The sequence below is a fragment of the Lynx canadensis genome, chromosome C1 (assembly GCF_007474595.2).
Source record: "Lynx canadensis isolate LIC74 chromosome C1, mLynCan4.pri.v2, whole genome shotgun sequence".
Classification (NCBI taxonomy): domain Eukaryota; kingdom Metazoa; phylum Chordata; class Mammalia; order Carnivora; family Felidae; genus Lynx; species Lynx canadensis.
This window is the reverse complement of record NC_044310.1, coordinates 214,264,541-214,288,445: the sequence shown is the minus strand read 5'-3', so window position 1 is coordinate 214,288,445 and position 23,905 is coordinate 214,264,541. Positions and strand designations below refer to the sequence as shown.

Genomic DNA, 23,905 nt, shown 5'->3' with positions numbered 1-23,905 from the left:
GTTAACCCCATGCTGTAGTGAGGATGCATTTGCCTTCAACAAGAATCCACCTGACTTTCACCTCGGCTCTCCACGTGGCCTCTTCTGTCTCTCCAAGTGTATTCGTTTGTGCATTTGCACCAGACGCGTGCAAATCTGTACGTGAGGCTATGTGTGTGTGACTGTGCTGTTTAAGCCAGTTAGTAAATTTATAGTTTAACAAAGGGTTTTTTTTAAAGATTATTTTCAATAAATTCCCTATTGTCACAAAGCCCCATGTTAAGCAATCTCTTTCAAACATTATGGAACCAGAAATCTCTAAGCAGCAGACCTTCTCAAAAGCAACAAGAATAGGTTCAAAACCAAAAATGAGCAGAATAACAACAATAATCTGACATGATGCAAGGTCAATGAACTCACTTCCATTAAAGCGGCCGTGGTGAGTGTCACCTTGCCAAAGAATTTGCAGCTAATGGACGACAAGCTTTTAGGCGTATGGAACGAGGATATGAAACCACCAAAGAAAGCCAAAGGGAAACGGCTTATATGCGAGTGTGGAAGAGGGTTCTCTGCCAGGAATGTGTGTCTGAGGGGGGCACGCTGGAGGTGGGACTTAAGAGGCATCGATGCTAAGACACACGTTATTACGCATAGCCCTAAAAAGGCTAACGCGTAAACTATGATCCGCCATTAAGCATGGACACGTTTTATTTCAGAAATGTTCCATGTGAGAAAATAAGCGTCTTAGAACGGATGAAATACAGTGTCTTAAGCATGCAGAGGAACAGGGCCCCCTAACACGAATCTAATCCCTACAGATGCCGTGAGGCAGGAGGCAGGCGGGAGGACCAGGCAGCCAGAAGCAGACGCAGAGTGCTGTTGGCGGGACAGACATGCCGGACCCTGCCTGTGTTTGGACGGTTCACGGAGGCCAGGGAGCCAGGGCCTGGCAAACCCAGGAAGGCAGACGGTGAAGGTTGAGCCCAGGCCTCAAGGACTGTCTTCGGGGACGGGCGCGCAAGCCAGTGAATGGTCACTGAAAGGCACTGCTTCCTGGGGGGAGGGGATGCCTTCCTGCACCTCCCCCACCACTCCTGAGAGGCAAGCACCCAGGAAAGGCATGGGGCGCTCGCCAGGGGGCAGGTCTACACACAGCAGATCCCACGCGGAGTGAAGACACGCTGTGCACGTGTGGGTCAACAGGAAGCAGCCTGTCTCAACAGGCAGCACAGACGCGGAGGAAACATGGATGGCAGGATGCCAATTAGGCCAAAGTCAGGGTCTCTCCGGAGGAGGAACTGCTCTCATCAGTATTTGCTCTTGGCACTAAGATTTGAAGGGGTTCGCAGAGACTCCTGGAATAACTTACGTTCAAAGCACATTCTAGAACGGCAACAGGAAGAGAAAAAGGTCAGGGTGCCCAGGATTCTATAAGCTCCTGAGCTGGCCCAGGCTGAGGGTGGGGTGCAGGGGTGAGGAGTGCAGCGCAGACAGGAGGTGGGCGTCCCCACCTGGCAGGCACAGAAAGGGGCAGCCCAGCTGTGGCCTTCCTGCTCCTCAGCCGGACCTAGAAAGGATCTCCACTCAGGTAGGGTGGCCAAGAGGGTGGGGTGGTGTGGCCAGCAAGGGGATGGGGCTGCTCAGAGGAGAGCCAGACTTGGGGGCCACCTAGCAAACACTGTCAAGTCAATGACAGGAGCAGGGAGTCAGCTGTCGGGGCTTCCAGGTGAACAGGGCGCTGACCATGGGCCAGCGGGAACACTGAGGTCCCTCGGGGCCAGGGGCCAGGTCACGTTCATATCCACATTACCACGTACCCTGTGGACAGGGGCCAGGTCTGGGGGCCCTGACAGTGGGAGGTCCCGGCAACTAGTGGCTGGATGGACTTGCTCTGGTGGAGTCGGGGTAGGAGCCGGGTATCTGGAGCCAGGAGAGATGGTCAGAGAGGACCCGATGTGGGTCCGGGGCAGGGGGATGCGAAGAAACGGGGTGGGGCGGTGTTGGCAGTGGGGAGGTCCCCCCTCTCACCGCCCAGGACCACAGCCCTCCCTCAAAAGTGCTGCCTTTCCAACAACTTGCACCTACAAATGCTGACAAGAAGTCTGCTGTATGTATCACTCAGGTCCTGGCAGGAGCCGGATGTCACGTGACATCAGGGCCTTGGGGGAGAATTTAGTGGATGGGGGTGCAGGGATACCAATGAGAGGGGCACAGCCTTCCGGAGCCAGCAACAGGGGAGCAGCTGCCACCCTGTGGCAACACCCACGAAGCGGGGCAGGTGTAGGAACCCCAAGAGGGCTGTCCAGCAGGAGCTGTGGCCCTCTGTGGCCAGGACAGGCCGTCCTGCACCCTCACGTGGCTGTGCCTCCCCTCCACCAGCTGGAAACCAGGGCTGGGGAGGGAGCGAAGGTGGGCTCTACCAGAAGAGCCTCGGCACATGCAGGCGGTGGGGCTGGGCCCCCAGGGAAGCAGTGGGAAGGCAGCGCTCGCATGGGCAGAGGGAACCGGCCGCGCTTTCGGGGAAGGGGGGCTGCCCTCCATCCTTGACTGTTGGGGCCTCCAGACTTTGTTCCGCATTCCGCAGCCACTGCCTTCCTGAGGAGATTTATCAAGTCATTTTAAAACAGAGAAACCCTGAAGCCCCACGTTAGACTTGCACTGAGAGCGTGAGCCCCACGTGATTATAGACCCTCCCCAGGGTACTGCCAATGGATGGTCGGCTTTCCGCTCTGTGGCGACTCCCCTGCCACCAGGAGTGAGTTCCTTCCCTCTTCGGCAGACACCTAGAGCACATACCAGCTTGGCTTTGAAAATGCAAAGAGCGAAGCATCTCCCGCGCTACGTCAGCCTGTCAGCTTACGGCGTGTGGGCACAGAGCAGACAGGCGCCTCTCGGGATTTGTGGGATCGACAGAACGGACATGAATTTATGTTCATCACCAAAAGTCACACCGGAAAAAATATGGTAGGGGGTAGTTCAGATGGTGAAACAAAACACCGGTCTCTTCTGTCTCCGTTACAATCTCGTCTCTGGAATGTTCCAGGCACTTTCCAGCACTAGCATTTCCACAAAGCCCTCGTCCCCACACCCAGCGATGCCTGCCTTCCCACAAGTTTCTAAGTCCTAGAAGGAAAGGGACCCTGCTTGGCTCAGCCTCAAACAGTCCCTGAAGCCCCTTCAAGGGTAATGACCCGCCCCACCTCTGTTTGGGGAGATGTGCTCATGGCATAAAACAGGCCTCGTGTTTGAAAAGTTGCAGAAGGAAACAGAGATGCGGGTTGCCAGGCTGGGCCTTGCAGGGAAAGGCCTCTTCCCCCACCACTTGGCCCCTGAGCTCACCCAGGTACAGTGCTCCTGGGGAAGGAACAGCAAGGGAAGAGGGCCAGCCCCAGCGCCAGGGCTCAGGAAGAGACCACCACCAGGGTCTTTGCGACAAAGGGCAGCTGTATATCCAGTCTGTTGGAGACTCAGGGCTGTGCACTCTGAGAAATGTGGTATGTCCAGAAATAACTGCGAATTTCAGACACCCTCCGGAGGAAGGGCGAGCAGGGCAGGGAGGCCAGAGCGCTGGATGGGCTAAACTTTCCCAGGGGGTAACTTTAACATCAGCACTGTCTGGGATCTCTGAATGGGGAACCGAAAGAGCCCTAACACACAGGAGGAAGCCAGCACAGGGAGCAGAGTGGGATCCGACGGCGGGGGAGCCAGCAAGCCACTGCTGAAAGGCGCCCCCTCCTCAAGCTTCCGCCAATTAACAAGCATATACAATCGCTTTAAATTAACAAGCATATGCAGTCACCGTGCAGAGGACGAGAAAGTACTACGGAGCGGGGGAAGAAGCCCCAGACCGTGTTCGTTACCCCATTACAGCAAAGCGTTTCATTTAAGTTCAGGGAGAAAGTCACTGGAGGTTCTTGAGCAGGTGACGATACCATTTGGCTGCTGTGAAGAAGGGGCCGGGAGGGCTGTGGGGGGGCCGGTGTCACTGTTGTCCCCATTTTCCCTTGGAGGCTGGAGAGGCGTTGGAGGCCTCAGAGGGGCAGTGGGGGCAGGGCTGGATTCAGCCCAGGCCTCGTGGCCCCCCCAGACCCGGGGCTCCCACACATCCCCTGAGGCACCGTGCCAATGGAGCAGAGGGAGGGGTAACGTCCAGGCCCAGCCTCCGTTTCTGGGGCATCACCTCCTGACCTCTGAGGTCCAGCAGTGTTTCGTCTACTCAGAGAGGAGCTCAGCAGGGGCTGGACACCGCTGTCCCCTCTGCTTCCAGCTGCAGCTGGGACCCACCTCCCTTTGGCCACCGCCTCTGCCTCCCCTCTGTTTTCTCTCCTTGGCTTCCTTCTGCCCTCGGGGTTGTTCTCAATCCCTTACAACCTTCTCTCTCTCAAAACCTCTTCCTAAGAATTGCAGACTTGGGTGAAGAAGGAGGAAGCAGAGAGACCTTTGGGGCGTTGCAGAGTCTGGATTTTGCTCCAAAACTGATTTGGAGCCACTAAAGACATTTAAGAGTGTGTGCGTGTGTACTTGATCAGATTCACGTTTTTGAAAATGTCAGTTTGGCTAGTTAGTGTAGGGCAGGATAGAGTCTGCGGGGCGGGGAGCCTAGCAGCCCCACTCTGGTGCTTAAACGGGGGAGGTGTGGTGGAGGGCCGGGGGCCAGAATGCAGCCAGAGCTGTGCCCGGAGCAGCCAGGGAAGGGTCGGTGAGGGACAAGGGGCCGGGAAGGACGCTCCAGATCTCTGGTTTTAGTAACTTGGTTGATGTCAGTGTCCCTTAATGAGGAAAAAGGAGGGGATAGTCCTGTTTGGGAAGAGCTTTGGAGGCCAACTTCAGATCTAGAAATCCCTCTTCAACTATATGGCCTAGGAGGGACCCCAGGATGTGTCTCCTTAAAAACCAGTCAGCCCTGCCCTTCCCTCCCTCCCCTTTTCTTCTTCTCTTTAATTTTTTTTTTTTAATTTTTTTTTTCAACGTTTATTTATTTTTGGGACAGAGAGAGACAGAGCATGAACGGGGGAGGGGCAGAGAGAGAGGGAGACACAGAATCGGAAGCAGGCTCCAGGCTCTGAGCCGTCAGCCCAGAGCCCGACGCGGGGCTCGAACTCACGGACCGCGAGATCGTGACCTGGCTGAAGTCGGACGCTTAACCGACTGCGCCACCCAGGCGCCCCTCTTTAATTTTTTTTTAATGCTTGTTTATTTTTGAGAGAGAGAGAGAGAGACAGAGCGTGAGCAGAAAATGGGCAGAGAGAGAGGGAGACACAGAACCCGAAGCAGGCTCCAGGCTCCGAGCTGTCAGCACAGAGCCCGATGCTGGGCTTGAACCCACAAACTGTGCGATCATGACCTGAGCTGAAGTCGGAGGCTTAACCCACTGAGCCACCCAGGTGCCCCTTTTCTTCTCTTTAAGACATAATCATCAGAGGGCATCTGGGCGGCTCAGTGGGTTAAGCATCTGACTCTTGATTTCGGCTCAGGTCATGATCTCACAGTTCGTGAGTTTGAGCCCCGCATCGGGCTCCGTGCTGACAGTGTAGAGCCTGTTGGGGATTCTCTCTCTCTCTCTCTCTCTCTCTCTCTCTCTCTCTTTCTCTCTCTCTCTCTCTCTCCCCCCCCCCCTGTCTCTCCCCCCCGCCTCTGTTCCTCCTCTACTTGTGTTATCTCTCTCACTCAAAATAAATAAACTTAAAATAAACCATACTGATGGGTTTGCTTCCTCTCCCTGCTCTCCCTTTCAAGGGGCCAGGGCCAAGGAGGTGATCAGCAGGCAGAAGACACAGGTGGGACAAGGAAGTGGCCGGGACCTTAGAAGGAAGTCTGACGGGGGCCCAGGGGCACAGAGCTATGCACGGGGAAACGGATAAAGGGCGAGAAATACACAGACAGGGGAGCAGGGCTTCTCACTGTCAAAGGAGTCGGGCTAGAATGAACTCCGTAGTGTCGTATTGGACGGGGACGTATCAGGGTGAACTCCGGGCGAGTTCACCTGTTTACAGGTAAACACTGATGCCTGTGTGAGCATGCATGTGTACCCACACGCGTCCCAGCTCTGTCTGCTGACGCAGCCTGGAGGCAACGACAGATGCCGCAGTGGCAGTCAGTAAACCCGGAGCTCAGGTCTCGGTCGCTAAACACCACTCAGCGCTAAAAAGAGCCGGGCTCCCGGGAGAGAAGGCCGATTCCAGGGCCCGGCAGGAAGGGTTTGCGATCGACCTGGGGCATCCGTTGTCCCAGAAAATAAGGAAATGCTCAGAAAACAAAGAGGATTATCTGAGCTCCGTTTGAGCAGCAAAACGAATACTAACAATAATTATAATTCATGGAATAAACGCGCACTTGGTGAGTCTGTTCTGATGGAAACAAATGAGACGGAGACGCTCTTCCTCACAGGAGAATGCCAATTAATAACTGCTTAAGGAATGATGGAAGTCGTCACTGTTTGCCAACCACCACAGTAACAGGAGATTCAGGCAAGCACGCACAGACGCTAAATATGCTGACGCCAGCCGGGAGCGTCTGGAGAGGAATGGGGTGTACAAGTGGCCCAAAATGTACCCTCATAACATAGTGAGTAATTTTAAAGGCAAAGAGAGTAACTTTGTGTGGCGCCTGGGTGGCTCAGTCCATAACACTACCTACGCTTCATCTCCGCTCAGGTCGTGATCCCACGGTTCCTGGGATCGAGCCCCGTGTCGGGCTCTGTGCTGATGGTGTGGAGCCTGCTTGGGACTCTCTCTCTCTCTCCCTCTGTCTCTGCCCCTCCTCGGCGTTCTCTGTCTCTCTCTCAGTCTCTCAAAATAAAGAAATAAACTTTAAAAAATAAATAAATAAAGGGAAGGATGGTAACTTTACAACTTATCTTAAGATTAATTTATCTTACTCTGCACCTCGTCACATGTAAACGCTTTTTTGAGCTATACGCAGTAATTAAATAGTTTTTAAAATCTGTTTTTGTAACCTAGCCCATTTAACACACACACGTGCACACAAGCAGACACACACAGAGGAGAGGGGTTTACAAGGCATCTTGTCTAAGAGTGCCAGATTTTGAAAAAGTTGGATAAAAACGTTTCTGGAGGCTTGTGTACAAAAACTACATCTTGGAAACATCTTTGATACTCAGAACTGTAATAATACTAACATACCAAGAATGGAAAGACAACCGTAGGGGGTCACACGGCACGAGCGGACAGAGGCAGGGGCAGGGACCCTGGTGACCTCGGGGTACCCAAAGGGCAGCACAAACTTCTCCAAGGGTCTCCCCTGCCACAGCCCCTCACAAGCGGGAGCGGATGAAAGAGAAAGGGACAATGCTCGGTGCTGGTGGAGGGCACATTGAGGGGTCTTCGAGGGTCTCAGAACTATTTGTGGGACCTTTCAGGGGCACCACTTTCTGGCAGTCACAAGAAACTGGAGCCGCCAAGTTTTATTTTTTTAATTTTTGTTAACGTTTACTTATTTTTGAGAGAGAGAGAGAGAGAGAGAGAGAGAGAGACACTCAGAATCTGAAACAGGCTCCAGGCTCTGAGCTGTCAGCACAGAGCCCGACGTGGGGCTTGAACCCACAGACCCGAACCCACGGAACCGTGAGATCACGACCGGAGCCAAAGTCCTCTGCTTAACTGACTGAGCCACCCAGGCGCCCCTGGAGCTGCCATGTTTTGTAAACAGCCTGGTGTTGTGAGCTCAAGGGGCTTGGAGGGTGGGAGCTGCGGAGCACTTGGAGGGGAGGGAGGGAGCAGGTGGGGAACAAGGACTCTCCCCGTGCAGGGGAGAGGCTCTACGCCACCTTTCCTCGTTTAGGAGCCGTGAACAGTCCAGGCGTTGGCCACAGGAGACAGAAGATAAGTTCGTGGTAGCAAGAACACCGTTGCCTGCTGTCGTCCTACGCCAGGGGCAGGGGAGGGGTCCCTCTGAGGGATCTCCTGGAACCTCTCTGGGGTGACGACCCCACCCTCCCCAAAGGGAAGAAACCGAAACCGGGCCAGGTATGTTAGGTATGTTGTCTAATTTACAGTATACCTAATATCACAGGTGGGTGCCGTTGCCCCATTTGACAGCTGAGAAAACAGACTCAGAGTGGGTAAGCGACTTGTATGGGTGACGCCGTTGGAAGAACGGCACCCAAGGGAAAGTTTCAAGACAAGAGAGGCGGGGGGGGGGGGGTGTCACGGACTTTCTAGCTAGACAGGAAGGAGGAGAGCAGACACAAGGAGCTGCCAACTCGGGGTGGGACCAGGTGGCTGGAGATCCCCTGGCACACTTCAGCCCCCAGCGGCGCAATGGGCGGGCTGGGTGGTATGAAACCCCGCGGGTGGGAGAAGCTCATATCCTGGGTGGCAGCGGGCCTGCCCTCCGAGCTGTGATGGGCGGCGATGGGGGTGGGGAGGCTGGCATCTGTAACCCGTGGGCATGGTTCTGTCTCCAATGGACCTGCCCCGTGGCAGCACCACCCCCCCCCCCGCCCCGATCACATGTCTGAAGGCGCCGAAAGCATGAAAGCCAACGCGAGGCTGGTTCGGTCTCACATGTGGCAGCTCTGTGAGGAGGCAAGTAGCTCAAAGGAAGAAAAGGGCGGACGGCCAAGCCTGCCCCAGCCCCACCCACCAGCTGCAGCCAGCAGGGCGCACGGCTCCCAGCTCACGCCGTGCTCACCCCCAGCTCCCAGGCGGGCACCAGGCTGCCCACTGGGTCCGGTGAGCCCGGGACTGCATGGGGTGGGGGGCTCTGTCTCACTCCCGGCCATCAAGCTGGGGTCTCCCATCTACCTTGTTCTAACCTGTCCCCACTTCCTGAAGCTGGGTTCTTTGGCTTTCCTCTTGCCTTGTCTTGGGCAGACTTCCCAGAACGACTTGGCATGAGTTCTGCTCCCTGCCAGTCTGCACTTACTTCTAAATCCACATCCCTCTCCGGCGCTCCGAGCCAACATCTCCATTTCTCAACCCATGCCCCTTCCTCAGGCTGGGAACCCTCCGCCTCTCGGTTCCCGGCTCCCGCTTCTGTAGCAGCCAGCCCCCTCCCAGACCGCCCCGCGCCCTCACCGACACAGCCAACGGCCCTGCCCATTGCACTCTCCCGCCGGGGAAGCCCAGGGTGTCGGGTCAACAGCCCTCGCCCACCAGGCGTTCAGCAGCTCGTTCAGCTTTATCGCTCGTGAGCTGGCATCCCCACTGGGATTTGAGATCACGAGGTCCCAAATCTCTGCCTCTCGCTCTCTGATATCTGTGCAGGGGGAGTAAGCCCCGCGCTCTCCTCGCAGCACTTGAACAGCTTATAAAGTGCTTTGAACCTCTCACATCAAAGGAGCTGCAGCTTGAATGGTAACGCGGTGCCTCTGGCTGGTTCCGAAATGACAGTTCTGAGATGCGTCTCCGTCGGTGCCACCACAGTCGGGGCCAGGGGTCAGGCAATGACAACGCTCTGCCTGCCAGCATGTGGTCTGGGTGTTTCGATGGGGGAATCCCCATCTGGGGACTTCAGGCCCACAGTGCAGACCCTGGGAAAGGCTGGGTCCTTTGTCAATAGTCACAGCTGACAGCTAGAAACTATGCATCATACCCAACATCCCAGTTAGGCTGCCAGGCCCTGTGGGAAAGGTTTCATGCTTTCTCTAGGATCTCACATAAACCGAAGCCCGGACTTCACTCTACTTGGGAAGGAGGGCTGAGGCTGAGTGGCCCTTCCCTGCTACAGAATTTCACAGCCACACCCCTCATCATGGCATCTTGCAACACCTTGCACTACAGTGTGAAGAATTTACTTCTTTGCCCACCGATGTTGGGTCTGGCCACATGACCTGCTTTGACCAACGCAATGTAGGCAAAAGTGCCAGTTCCAAGTTCAGGGCTTAATGGGCAATGTGGGGTTCTGCTTGCCCGCCCTGGACCCCTGCAATCTGCCATGAGATGACGTGCCCTAGGGAGCCTCTGGCCCTTCAGCGTGGGCTAAGGATACAGGCATGAGGAACAGACCCGGAGCTGATCAGAAACGTGGAGTCCAGCCCAGCGTAGCTGAGTCCAGGAGATCCCAGCTTAGATCAGCCAACCAGCTGACCTGCAGGCCCAGGACCGGAAAAGAAATGTTTCTTGTTGTGAACTGCTGAGATTTTTTTCTGAGTTTGTTACGCAGCAAACACTGACAGATACAAGCTTGAAGGGAAGAATGAACTGTTCCTGAGAGTCTTCCTTTTATTGAAACTTCAGGGCAGAATTATCTCCACTTACCCAGGAGGAAGCTGAACGTCCACGAGATTAGGTCAATTGCCCACTGTGACACAACTTGTTTTATCACCAGGACCTGCCACAGGGACGACTCCTTCAGTTCATGCCCTCATTCCCACAATGTCTGCTCTCCAGCCTCCAAGCTTGTCCTCTGTGCAGGCCTTCAGGCCCCTCTGGGCTCCACCATCTTTCCAACAAGCCTGCAGCCCTCTGTGGCCACGAGAGCTCCTAGCGCCATGGGACCACCCCCACCCCCGCCCCACACCTCTGCAGGCCCTGCCCATCCAAGCCGCTGTCCAGGATCAACAACCCAACCACCTTCTGTACCTGAGCACGACTGGAGTACACCAGAGCCAGGAAGCTCGTGGAGCCAGCAGGCAGCACTCACACACATGTGTTAACCTCTTGCCGTGGGCCCCACCCAGGACTTGGCCGCAGGCTTTCACCAGGGACCAACACAGACCCAGGGCTGGTCTTGTCCACAGTCTGGCAAAGAAGTGAGATACGGTACAATAAACAAGTAAATAATTCCAAGGTGCAGAGGCTGTGAGAAGACCGTGGTGCCCTGGGAGGATCGTACAAAGAGACTTTGTCTGGTGGGTCAGGAATTATTTCTCAAAGAAACAACACTTGGGCTGGGGTGCAAAGGGTGGATGGCAGTTGATGAGGCGAAGAGAGGGGGACATCATGGCAGGCAGAGGGAGCGGCTCGCGCAAAGTATTTGCGTGAATACAAATTATGGTTTCCGATCACAGCTAGGTCCTTGAACGGAACGCTATTGGTGTCCTGCCCCGTTCTCCCAGGATCCCTTCACCACTCTGCTCCCGTCCCCACTCTCCTGGGGGCTCTGTGCTTTGCTGCTGAAGGCCTGACTCTGCAACCTCAGATGATTCCGCTTGGGCGCTGGAGCCACCTCACTCGCACGGAGATTCGGGAGAGACTGGGGAGCTCTGCGTTCCCTGTGCCCACCCAAGGTGGCTGACATGTGCTTGGGGTGGGTGTCAAAAGCCCAGCTCCTCGCCTCCGTGTGGGACAACACCCAAGATGTAACTCACACTCCAGAGCTCTTAGCGGATCGGGCTGGGTCTCAGGCTTTACCTGCACCACTTGCCTTCACCCCTTCTCTCTCCTGCATCTCCCACTGCCTTCCAGGCTTCTCCTGGGAGCTCTTCTCTAGTGCATCACTGGTCCTCAAGCTCAGGGTGTACTTCTGGGAGAATGTGACCTGTAAGGCTCAACTCCCCAACCGGGTCCTTGTCCATCTTGAGCCCTCCCTCGACAGCCGATCCAAGGACTCTCCCTCACGCCCTGCACCCAGGCCCCCGGCCAACAGCAAAGAATTTGGAACCCTGCCCCCTCCCCCCCCACTTAATGGAGGAACTGATCAGACCTGAAGCCCTTAGCTTCCTCTCCCCCCCCCAAACATGGCTGCCCATGAGGACCACTACCATCCCTCCCTGCTCCCTCCCTCCTCCCCTCCCTGGGGCTCAGCACACTCTCGTGTACACCCTGCCTCGCCTTCTGCGCAGACTAGTCCAAAACCCTCTTGGTAGCTGGGCCTCTGGTCCCGTGAGTCCCTGAGTCAGCTAGACTCAATGCCCTGATGAGACTGAGTGCACTCAGAGACTCAGCATTTGGGTGACAAAACGCATCACGTATTTACTTCAGGGCTGAGAATGAAGGAAGGAAGGATGACTATGTTTCAAGTACCCAAACAACTTTCCTTAAGTTTCTGTTGGTCTTCCCACTTTGCAGAGGAAGAAACTGAGGCTCAGAAGGGCCAAGTGACTTGGCTCGTAAGAGGCAGCACCAGGACTTGAACCAGGTCTCAGGTCCCTTACTCCAGGCTCTGTGCTCTTGCACTCCGAAAGGGGGCTACCCTCCAGTTTCTCTGCCTGTGTGTTCTGGTTCCTTTGGTAGGAGGCAAGTCTGGTTGTTTTTTGTTTTTAAAGATTCTTTATTTATTTTGAGAGAGAGAGAAAGAGAGAGAGCACAAGCATGCAAGTTGGGGAGGGGCAGAGAGAGAGGTTGAGAGAGAATCCCAAGAGAGGTTGGGGCTCAATCTCACAAACCGCGAGATCATGACCTTAGTTGAGATCAAGAGTCAGCACTCAACCAACTGAACCACCCAGGCGCCCCGAGGCAAGTCTGTTTTGAACTCCATCCAGAAGTCCTTATTTACTAACGGATAATATATATTTAACAGCCCCCTCTCCCTCTACCCTTCCCTCCGCGTCTGTGTTTTATAAAGGATCCAGGTAGCCCGCCCGTTCTGCAGAACCATCAGACGCAACTGTAAACATGTGTATAGTCTATGACACAGCGTTTTCACCCCTGGGCATGTGCCCCGAGCGTCACCGTGGGCCACCTATTTGGATGGCCATCGCAACTTCGGCGGCGGCAGAGATCTGGGTGCCCAGCACTGGGAGAGTGGACGAGGTAAAGTGCAGTCCCAGTGCATGTGAGGAGTCACACAGCAGCCAGAGGCAACATGGAAGGGTCTTAAGAAGATCCTTTGGTGAAGAAAGTAGAAAATAGACTGAGCGCTATGATATCGTCTCAGCAAATTAAAATTGTACACGAACGACAATATACATTTCACAGGAGCATAGTCAAACAAAAAGACAACCCACTCTAGTGGTTGCCTATTAAAGGAAGGGCATGCAGGTGCATATGGGGACAGAAGGGACCCAAGCCGTTGGTAAGACATTACTTTATAGCGAGAATGCACTGCGGTTTTGATCGTGACGCCTGATAGCGAAAGATGGGTTCTTTGCTGTGTTGTGGCCTTTCTGATTTGACCTGAATTAATTACCTAAACCTTCTGTGTCTGTTTTTCTCTTGGTCAAGTGGAGAGGGAAAGGGGCAAGGGGAAGTAACTGTTAGTCACAAAGCAATACGGCCTGTAGGTAAAAGCACAAAATCTGAAGCCTGATGTGAGTGAAGCAGGCAGGGTGGGAGGCGCTAGGGAGAGGTGGGGACTGTGGCACAATGGAAAAATGTCCCTCTGAAGGGACCAGCTTCGTGTAGCTCCGATTATATCCCTGTGGGGTGACATGGGCCTGAAGTTGCCAGAACTTCAGAATATTCAAGGGAAGTGGGGCGCCTGGGTGGCTCAGTCGGTTAAGTGTGCTACTCTTGATCTCAGATCAGGTTGTGATCGAGCCCCTCCCTGGGCTCTGTGCTAACAGCATGAAACCCGCTTGGGAGTCTCTCTCTGCCCTTCCCCCGCTCACAGTCTGTGGGTGTGTGTGTCTCTCTCTCTCAAAAAAAAAGAAAAACAAGTATCTTCCCCAAATACGATAAAAAGGAATGGGTGAAACTGAGTTAAAATAACGTATAAATAAGGGTTTGGGGATTAAAAGGACTTTAAGTAAAGCAGAAGTGATTATTAATCTGGCTGACCCCTAACAAGCCACGGGAGTCTCTAATAAAGACGTCTACTGTCCCAGAGGCACGCAGACTCGGCCAGGGCAGGAGCAGGTATACATTTATAATCTCATGCCAGCTTGTGCCAACTCATACCGGCCCAAAGCCCAATTTTTCCAGAACCCCAAGAGCTGGGTATTACATGTGGCCACTACGGTGAGGTCACGGTGAGCGTATTTACACCACAGGAATTGGCCAGCACTGCAAACCGGCATCTTGTCCTCTTCCCTGGAGAACCTGTTGTCTTTGCCACTGCATGGGCCCCGGCGACATTCACAGCTTTGGCAAAATCATCCCTTCAATTCCTAGAGGCCTCACGGACGCACCTGCCTTTCGCGCCGCACGGCCCCCAACCTCTGGAAGCAACACCAGATCAGGAAACAGTATCGTTGACAGAAGATGGCTGGTGATTCACTGGGTCGGGGGGGGGGGGGATGTGTGGGGGGTGACCTTTCAGTGAGGAAGGGCACTTTTTCCCTTAAAGACGGTAGAGATCCAGGTCAAATCAGGAAGCTTCCCACCTGCCTGCTGGGGAGGTGAGACTGTCTACAAAGGACGGCAGCAAAATGTTCTGGTCGGCCAGATGCAGGGATGAATGAACCCTCAGAGCCCCCTTTCTGGGGGGTAAGAGGCTCAGGTTAGGTAAACAGCAGTGAATGGGCAGCCTAGGGTAAACATATGCTCTGCAGAGGAACCGAAAGTCACCGTGTGCAGGCTCCCGCTGGCTCTGAGGGACCGATATAAGCACCTGTACATCACGGGTCCAAAGCCCCAGACGGAAATGGGGAACACAGCCATACCTGCTTCTGCAGAATCCAAGCCTCCCCCAGGGGAGGAAGTGCAATCGGGGTGGGAAGTCAACCACACAGTACTGACCAGCTGGAGGGAAGGGCAGAGAGGAAGGCCAGATGCCTGCGGGCAGGCCAGGCCAGTTGTGATTTTCACAATGGGTCAGGCGGGTTCTTCTGTAGCTTACAGTTGAGTGAGCTTTGTGCTCGTTTTGGGCAAGATTCTAGATCAGATTACTAACGGCAGGGTTGGTGAGACGTGCCGGAGCAAGGAGCGATGCTGGGAGCCGGCAGGAGTCTGCTGGGACCAGACCAGGTCAGGTGAACCTGTTTTTCTTATTTTACTTACACAGAAGGCTGATGTAGGTTTGCTAGCCTAAAGAATTAGAATTAGATCGTTGATTGTATCTGATAGAGGTCACAGCTCCGCTGCCCACCGAGGCCAGGCAGCCGGTATAAACAAGGGGAACAGGCTGGGAAGCGAGGCAGTAGGGAGAGGTGGGGACCTTGTCACGTCAAAGAGAAATGCCTCATTAAAAGGGGGAAGCTTCCCGTGGGGTAAGACAGGTCTAAGCTTACCAGATCTTCAAGTTTTTCAAGGAAAGTGAAAAATTCAGGATATTTTATGAAATCTCAGAATTCCTAAAACTGCTTTTAGCTGGTTCATAATTTTTAAAAACATATGTCAGGCAAGGAGAACACTAAATCCAACACAGCAGGGGCTGTGTGCCAGTCTGTGATCTTCGATATAACATACATAGTTCCAATAAAACATATTGTGATATTCTTGCATGATGTTTTGTCGAGAGCTACGTGGAGGAATATGGACCGGGGTGAGAGCACACCCCCCGTCCGCCTGGGCATGGCCTCTGGTGCTCTTGGGCTCTCCTCCTCGTTTACACCAGTGATTCAGACTAGGATCCGGGTGGTGGGCTCACCAACGTGTGGCCACCTCCAAGCCCTCCGGCTTCTCAGATTCGCTGGGTGCCAGACAGAAGCAGGTGGAAGCAGAGCTCCGTGATCTGAGGCAGTGGGCGAGTCAGACGGAAGGCCATTGGGCACCGACCACCTGGCCCTGCTTAGCTTAGCTTCCCATCCGCTGCGTCTTTCCCGTTTGGGCACTGTGTGGCTGATACCCTCCCCTCCGCCTCCCCCTTTTTATTCCTTGTCTTTGATTCGCACCCTCCATCTGGAGCAAAAACGTCCTCGGAAATCAGAAACGAGATGAGTAGTACCACCGTAACTTCCCTAGACATCGACAAGGCCCACTCGGAAAATCACGGAAGAGGACGGATTCTGTCTGCCAAGGTAACCAAACTACATTACATGTAAGAACATAAGGCGTAAGAACTACAGTGAGAAAATATAAAAGACAGCACAAAACGGACATAAAAGGAAACCCGAACAAACGGAAGAGGTGCTACGCTCTCAGAAGGACTCAGTAGTGGAAAGGTACGAATTATTTTCTAATTAAGCTATAGATTCAATGTAATTACATGAAAACGCCAACGGATTTTTCAAAAGAACTTTGCAAGCTGATTATACAATTCATCTGGGAAAGAAAATGTACGGAAACCCCCAAGGAATAAAAACAAGCTCGATAAATAGGAACTTAGCCCACCGGATGGGAGCACAGAGAGCAAAGCCACGTCACGCGGACGGGATGGAACCAGGGCAAGAATAGATTCGTCAGTCCGCGCATCCGAAGGAAGAGCCCAAAAGCATTTTAGCGGGATGTGGGACTTAGTGTGTAATAAGATGGTGGGGTGAATACTGTCTAACAAACGGTACGGCTATCCATTCGGAGGATGGGGTTACTGCCCCTGTTTTATATCAAGTGTAAAAATAAAGAGATAAACATAAAAGTTTATCATGGGGGCACCTGGGTGGCTCAGTCAGTGAAGCATCCGACTCTTGGTTTCGGCTCAGGTTATGATCTCACAGTTTGTGGGTTCAAACCCTGCATTGGGCCCTGTGCTGACAGTGTGGAGCCTGCTTGAGATTCTCTCTCTCTCCATCTCTCTCTGCCCCTCCCCCACTCATGCTCACATGCGCTCTCTCTCTCTCTTTCTCAAAATAATTAAACTTTTAAAAAAAGCTTATCATGAAACTGTTAGGAAAAACTAGTATTTTCCCTGGATAAATAATATTGAAATGAATAATTCACAAAACGCAGAATACATAAGTGAAAACATGTGACTGCATAAAAGTTGTTAAAATTCCACATGACAAATGAACCGCAAACGAAGTTTTTAAAACATGACAGGTTGGGAGAAAATATTTACATCATAACTAACTAACCCAAAAATTAATATGCAAAACATATAAAGAGGTTTTTTTTAACCAGAAGGATTTTTTAAAAGGAAAAAGAACGGACAAACTATAAATAGGCAATTACAGGAAAAGAAATATGAATGGTCAGTGAACATAGGAAAAATGTTTATCCTCATTTATTTTCTTTAATGTTTATTTATTTATTTTGAAAAAGAGACCGTGAGGGAGAAGCAGAGAGAGGGACAGAGGGAATCTGAAGCAGGCTCCACTCTGTCATACATAGCCCAACACGGGGCTTGAACCCATGACCCTGGGATCATGACCCAAGCCGAAATCAAGAGTCAGATGCTTCACTGACTGAGCCATCCAGGTGCCCCATATCCTCATATCTAATGAAGGAAATGCAGAATAAAATATTGAGATTGCATGTTTCACCCCTTGCTTGGTAAAAATTACAGACACTGATGTCTAGTATTGAGAAGTTGTGGGCATCTGGTGGGCACCAAGTGACATCAGGTGGGAGGGCCACTTGGTAGCAGTTTCTGGCAGGATGAGCAGACTGTATCTATGATAATATGCATTCCTTCAACCTACTGATACCATCTTGAAGAAAACTTGCACATGTGCACAGAGGCCAGCGCAAGCCTGTTGACTGCACCACTTGGTTTTTGTACTAATGACAACAAGGACACTTGTTGTGAGTGTAAGTGTGTAAATGGCTGTCCACAGAAGGATGGACTGTATGGTACAATGGTTGAAAAGCACAGAGGTACGTGAACTGAATGGACAGATCTCAAAGACAAGTTGTTACGAGAAGAAAGCAAATTGGGCAACAATATGTACAGCATAATCCATTTAATTTTTTTTTTAATTTTTAAGAGAGAGAGAGAAACAGACTGCAAATGGGGGAGGGGCAGAGAGAGAGGGAGACACAGAATCTGAAGCAGACTCCGGGCTCTGAGCTGTCAGCACAGAGCCTGTCACGGGGTTGGAACCCATGAACCATGAGATCATGACCTGAGCCAAAGTCAGATGCTTGACGGACTGAGCTACCCAGGCGGCCCACATCATCCCATTTATTTTTTAAAAAGCTATATATTTGTACAAGCTCATATCTCTATGTAAATGCACACCACATCATTGGCAATGGTTACCCCCACAGAGGAGAGAGGGGTATGGTGATGATGAGGGCAGAATTTTGCTTTCTACTCTCTGTGCTTCTGTTTTGTCTGAACGATTTTAAGTATTTTTTTAATTATTATTTATTTTGAGATGGGGGGGTGCAGAGAGAGAGGGAGAGAGAGAGACTCCCAAGTAGGCTTCGCACTGTCAGCACGGATGCTGGGTTCGATGCTGGGCTCGAACTCACAAATTGTGAGACCACGACCTGAGCCGATGTCAGACGCTTAACAGACTGAGCCACCCAGGCGCCCTTGTCTGAACACTTTTTTTTAAAAGGTATATTCACATTTCATTTGGGTTGAAAAAGAAAACAAGAAAAAAAGGGCAGGAAAACGAGAAAGAACGGGAAGGAAAGAGAACAGGAGCACTTCCCTACAAGGGTCTTGATGTCAGGGAAACGGGCGTAAGGAATAAATGGTAATTTAAAAAACAACAACAACTCACTTTCAAATGGTTACTCTATGTGTCTGGGGGTTTATGCTGGAATGATGAAAATGTCCAGGAACTAGACAGAGGTGGTGGTCATGCAGCATTGTGAATGTACCAGATGCCACAGGATTGTTCATTTCAAAACAGTTAATTTCGTGGGATGGGAATTTCACATCAGTTACAAACAACCCTCCATGACTCCCTCCTACCCACAGAACGGTCTCTGACCTCCCCAGCCCAGCATTCAAGCCCTTCCTCAATCAGGTCTCAGGCTCTTTCCCCAACCTCTATGGGGACTCCCGTTTGGGACCCCAAGCTACAGCAACCTCAGCCCCAGATTTTCTGACACGATCCCATTTCCTGTAGTAATAATTTTGAAATAAAGGCAAGAAGTGAAATATTAAAAAGAAAAATAATGATTAAGGGAGTTCCACCTCAGCCATGGTTAAAAAAAAAATTAAAATGGTACTAACGGCTGTAAATTGGAAAGTAGAATCCCTTTCTCTTGTTGGTAACCCCCCCGATGGCCCGAAAATGCCCCTTCTCGTTCCACCGTGAACAGTTTCTCAGACACCTTTCCTGTTATTCTGATGCATGCGTAGCTTTGTGTATATAATCTATCCCCTAACAAAGCAATTGTACTAGAATACATATCATCCTGCAACTTTTTTAACATTTTGGAGAGATTTCCAGCTTATTGTGCACAACTCTGCCTTAATTTTTCAAATAACTGCAAAATCTTCCACTGGCCAGGCCACAATTCACGTATCGGTTCCCTATTAATCACAGTCAGGTTGTCTGCCGTTCTCCCTGGTCCCCTGCTTGTAAGGATGGCTGCAGTGAACGCCCTTGTGTGTATCTCTGACCATGTGACCTGTTGGACGCATTCTCGGTGGCTCAGCCATCCTCACGGGCCCAGGCACTATCTGTGCTCTTGGATACTGCTGATTTGCCCTCCCTCCCGTCGTGTGTGAGACCAACTGCCATTCCCCCCTCCCCCCCCACACACATGGTCTTCAAACTTGGCTGTCGCTTGAGGATCTTGTTTAAATGCTGCTTCTGAATCAGTACCTCTGGGCCTGATGCTCTGCATTTCTAAGAAGCTCCCAGGTGACGCTGGTCTTTGGCCCACACTCTGGGCTCTCCAGTAGAAATACAACTCCAGCCTTATATATGATTTTAAATTTTCTAGTAGTTACGTTAAAAAGAATTTTTTTACATTAAAAATAAATTTAAGGGCACCTGGGTGGCTCAGTCATTAAGCATCTGAGATCGGCTCAGGTCATGATCTCACAGTTCACGAGTTGGAGCCCCACTTTGGGTAAGCCTCGCTTCTCTCTCTCTCTCTCCCTCCCTCTGTCTCTCTCTCTGTCCCTTGTGGGATTCTCCCTCTCTCTCTCTCTCTTTCTCAAAAAAAAAAAAAAAAAAAAAAGAATTTTACGGGGTGCTTGACTGGTGGTGCATGCAACTCTGGATCTCAGGGTTGTGAGTTTGAGCCCCACATTGGGCACAGAGATTACAAAAAAAAAAAGTTAAAAAAAGGTTTTTAAAAAATCAGGTAAAATTAAGTTGATGCATATATTCAACCCAATAGAGCAAAATAGGAGGATTTCAATCTGCAATAAAAAAAATCACTATGAGATATATTATTCTTTTCTTTGTCTCTTAAAATTTTCAATTTTCTTTTTTTGTACTAAGTGTTTGAAATCTGGTGTGCATTTCTCACTTTGCACATCTCCGTTCAGACCAGCTGCAACCCAAATACTTTATGTCCTCCTGGGGCCAGCGGCTGCCTCATTCCCCAGAACTAGAGAACCTCTTGGGCTCTACCAGGGAGGGAACCAGGGGACGGCACAGGGCGAATGGGGCGGAGGCAGAGGAAGGGCACTCGGGAGGCACTAGTGGGAACAGTCTTTGGCCAAAGGGAGTGTGGCCTGAGGCTGCCTCAGGACTGACAGTAGCAGGAGCTCCAGATGGCATAAGGACTTCAAGCAATGATGCTCTTATTACTATCAGCACTATCTATCACTGACCTGTTCCTAGGCAACATTTCCAGTGAACTCTTTTTTACATTAAAAAAATTGAGGGGCGCCCGGGTGGCTCAGTCAGTTAAGTATCCGACTCGGCTCAGGTCATGATCACACGGTTCGCGAGTTCGAGCCCCACATCGGGCTCCTTGCTGACAGCGGGGAGCCTAAATGGGATTCTCTCTCTTTCTCTCCCTCTCTCTCTCTCTCCCTCTCTCTCATGGGGTTCTTCTCTCTTTCTCCCCCTCTCTCTGCCCCTCGCTCACTTGCGCCCTCTCTCAAAAATAAAGAAAAACATTGAGCTGGAACTGACATACAACATATTAGCTCAGGTGTACAACATGATGAGTGGATATAAGCATATGTGTTGCAAAATGATCACCACGTGTCTAGTTAACATTCGGCACCACAGTTACAATTTTTCCCCCCTGTAATCAGAGCTTTTGCCATATACTTACTTTTTGCAACGTTCAAATGTACAATACAGTTCCATTAGCTACAGCTACCATGCTATACGTTGCCTCCCCACGACTTACTTATTTTATAACTGAAAGTGTGCACCTTCTGACCACTTCCACTTTTAAAGGGAATCATAGCACACTTAAAATTGTGTTTGCTCTAGCTGACCGGGCACAACACCATCGTTGCCAAATTTTTGCAAATCTCTCCCCCACGTATGGGAGGAGTGTCACCATTTAAAGAGTGCGTTAATGAGCACTCAACGTACTTTTAAGACTATTTTTAAGACGGCAAATATGTCACAGGTTCTAAAGTTACATTTTAGAGAAACACATTTACACGGACGGTTTCCCAGGAAGCAAGGCATGGCTCAGGGGCAGGGGATTTCATTTCTGCTTAGTATTTTCGGTTTGAACTTCCTCACCGTCACTTACTACTTTGCTAAGAGCAAAAGCAGAGATAACACACATTGGTCCGCAGTAATCCTTCTGAATGCAAAGAAAGAAAAGTTAGCCAACAGAGTGATCGAGTGGTCCTAGCCGGGCTGTGTAAGCAGGAAGACAGGAAGACATCGCTCTCAGGACGTGCTCCTGATTTACCTTTCCGCTCCTGCCTGCATAACCATTTTCACCACGGGGTCCAAATGTATTCACCCGCGCCAGCAGGGGTACGTCCTTTAGGTGGGAAGCATGGGTGGGGCTGAGGGGGGCAGGGGGCTGGGGTGGGGGCACCTGCGGGCCCAGGACAGTCGTGGGCTCCGCAGCCTGGCTCAGTCCAGCTCAAGACCGATGGGCCGGGAGGCAGGGGAAGGCAGGGGTGCTGCCGGGGGTCTCTTCTTCCCCCTCCACCTCCAGTATTTGACATTTGCCTTCGGAATCGCCATTTCCCTCTGACGCTTGCAGAGAAGGAAGCCCATCTTCTCCTTCCCTGTGTCCAGTTCCCCTTTTGTCTCCTCCCCAAGCAAAGGTTCTGTATTTAACACGCCTCACGCTTCAGTCCTCCCCGTCAGGAAGTTAACCACATGTCTTTTGGCACTGCTTGGATATAGGTGGCGTTTCTAATTGTACAAGCTCATCCATACCAACAACCTGTGCTAATCATGATCTTTCCAAACCCCACATGGTTCCCCGGGTCCCCGGGACGGGGGCATTCTCTGTTTCTCCGCTCCTGGGAGGCGAGGAGGGATATTTTTATCCTTAATTACAGGTCCCTGAGATGGTCTTCTTTCCAGCTTGCTTCATTTCTCTTTGTGAAGCTCTCAAGGTGCTCCGGGGGAGACAGAAATGACAGCTGGCAGACAGACTCTGCGTCCTCAGCCTGGAGAGGAGCTGCCTGGGGGGGACGCCGCCTGGGGCAGCTCCCTAGTGAACTCCGCTGCTCGCCCCCAAACTCCCCTGCTGCCTTCACTTTGTTCCAGACCCAGCGCCTGCCACGCCCGGTGTGCCGCCACACCCCGGAACAGATTATGAAACAGCTGCTCCGAGCACCCCTTCTCCTAAACCTTGGTTGAGGTCATTGATACAGAAGGAATCGTAGACTTTTAGAGCACAGAGGCCTTTGAGGGTCCCTACCCCACTCCCCTCCACTGAGAGGTAAAGAAATGCAGGCGTCTCCTCCCACACTCATGTTACAAATTGACCCCTTCATTCAGCCATTTAGCAAATATTTATGGTGAACCGCCTATGTGCCACGCGCTCTCCTAAGAGCTGGGGATACAGTGGTGAGCAAGCCGGCCAAGGTCTTAGCTCCCCTGTGGGTTTCATATCCTCATGGTGGAGACAGAGGACAAACAGGGGAGTTGGTAAATAACAAAGACAGTCACTGGGGTGGGCTGAACAACAACCCACCAAAGAAGGCCACATCCGGATCCCAGACCCCTGAATCCCATAGATAGGTTTTCTTGCATGGCATTGGGGCAGGTGGGGGGGGGGCGATTAAGATGCAGAAGGAATTAAGGTCGCTGATGTACTGACCTTGAGATAAGGATAGCGTCCTGAACTATTCAGGTGGGCCCAGTCAAATTCCAAGGGTCCTCAGAAGGGACAGAGGGAGGTAGGAGAGTCAGAACCAGAGACATGGCATGGGGAGGAAGCCTTGACTGGCTGCTGCTGACGCTGAAGATGGGAAAATGGGCTGTGAGCCAAGAAGGGCAGGTGGCCCCCAGCAATTGGAAAAGGCAAGAAGAGAGATTTCCCCCTAGGTCTCCAGAAAGGACCACAGTCCAGCCAATACCTTGATTTTAGCCCAGTGAGACCCATTTCAGGCTAGCAGCCCCTAGAACTGTAAAATAATACATATGTGTTATGTTTTTTTTAATATTTTATTTTTTATGATGCTTATTTATTTATTTTGAGAAAGAGAGTGTGTGTGTGTGAGCAGAGGAGGGGCAGAGAGAGAGAGGGAGAGAGAAAATCCCAAGCAGGCTCCATGCTGTGAGCACAGAGCCTGATGCAGGGCTTGATCCCACAACTGTGAGATCATGACCTGAGCCGAAATCAAGAGCCAGATGCTTAACCGACTGAGCCAGAGCACCCAGGTGCCCCTAAAGATTTTAGTTTTAAGCAATCTCTACACCCAACGAGGGACTCCAACTTACAACCCCAAGATTTAGAGCCACATGCCCTACCAACTGAGCCAGCCAGGCGTCCCACATTTGTGTTGTTTTTAAATCACTACATTTGCAGTTATTTGTTACAGCAGCAAAAGGAAACTAATACGGTTGCTGACAGTGATCAGGGCTATGAAGAAAGGGGTATAAATAGAATGATTGTCAGGGCAGGGCATGACTTTAGACAGGAAGACCTGGGAGTAACTTTGGGGCAGTTAGCTACATGGTAATCTAGAGGGACAGAGTCACAGGCAGAGGGCAGGGCAAGTGCAAAGATCCTGGGGCAGGAAGGAGCTTGGTATTGGTAGAAGTAACTATCTTTACTACCTCCTTGATGCCTTCCCACAAAGAGAGAGCCATTCTGTTGTCCGGTTTCCCAAGCAGTCAATGGTTTTTCTTGCAGACTTCTGAGTAACCTTGAAATCTGCTTGTTTGAATGTCTGGTTTCCCTCCTTAAAGCCTGGGACTGTGTCCCTGTGTCCTCTCCTTGTCCCAGTATGAGGTACTAAGGCC

At 51.6% G+C, this 23,905-nt stretch overlaps 1 protein-coding gene across 1 annotated transcript in view; it reads right to left on the bottom strand.

Moving 5' to 3' along the window:
* The window catches only part of INPP5D (inositol polyphosphate-5-phosphatase D), a 122,883-nt gene that overhangs the window by 72,841 nt on the left and 26,137 nt on the right, over positions 1–23,905 (bottom strand). The gene's annotated exons all lie outside the window — the stretch shown is intronic.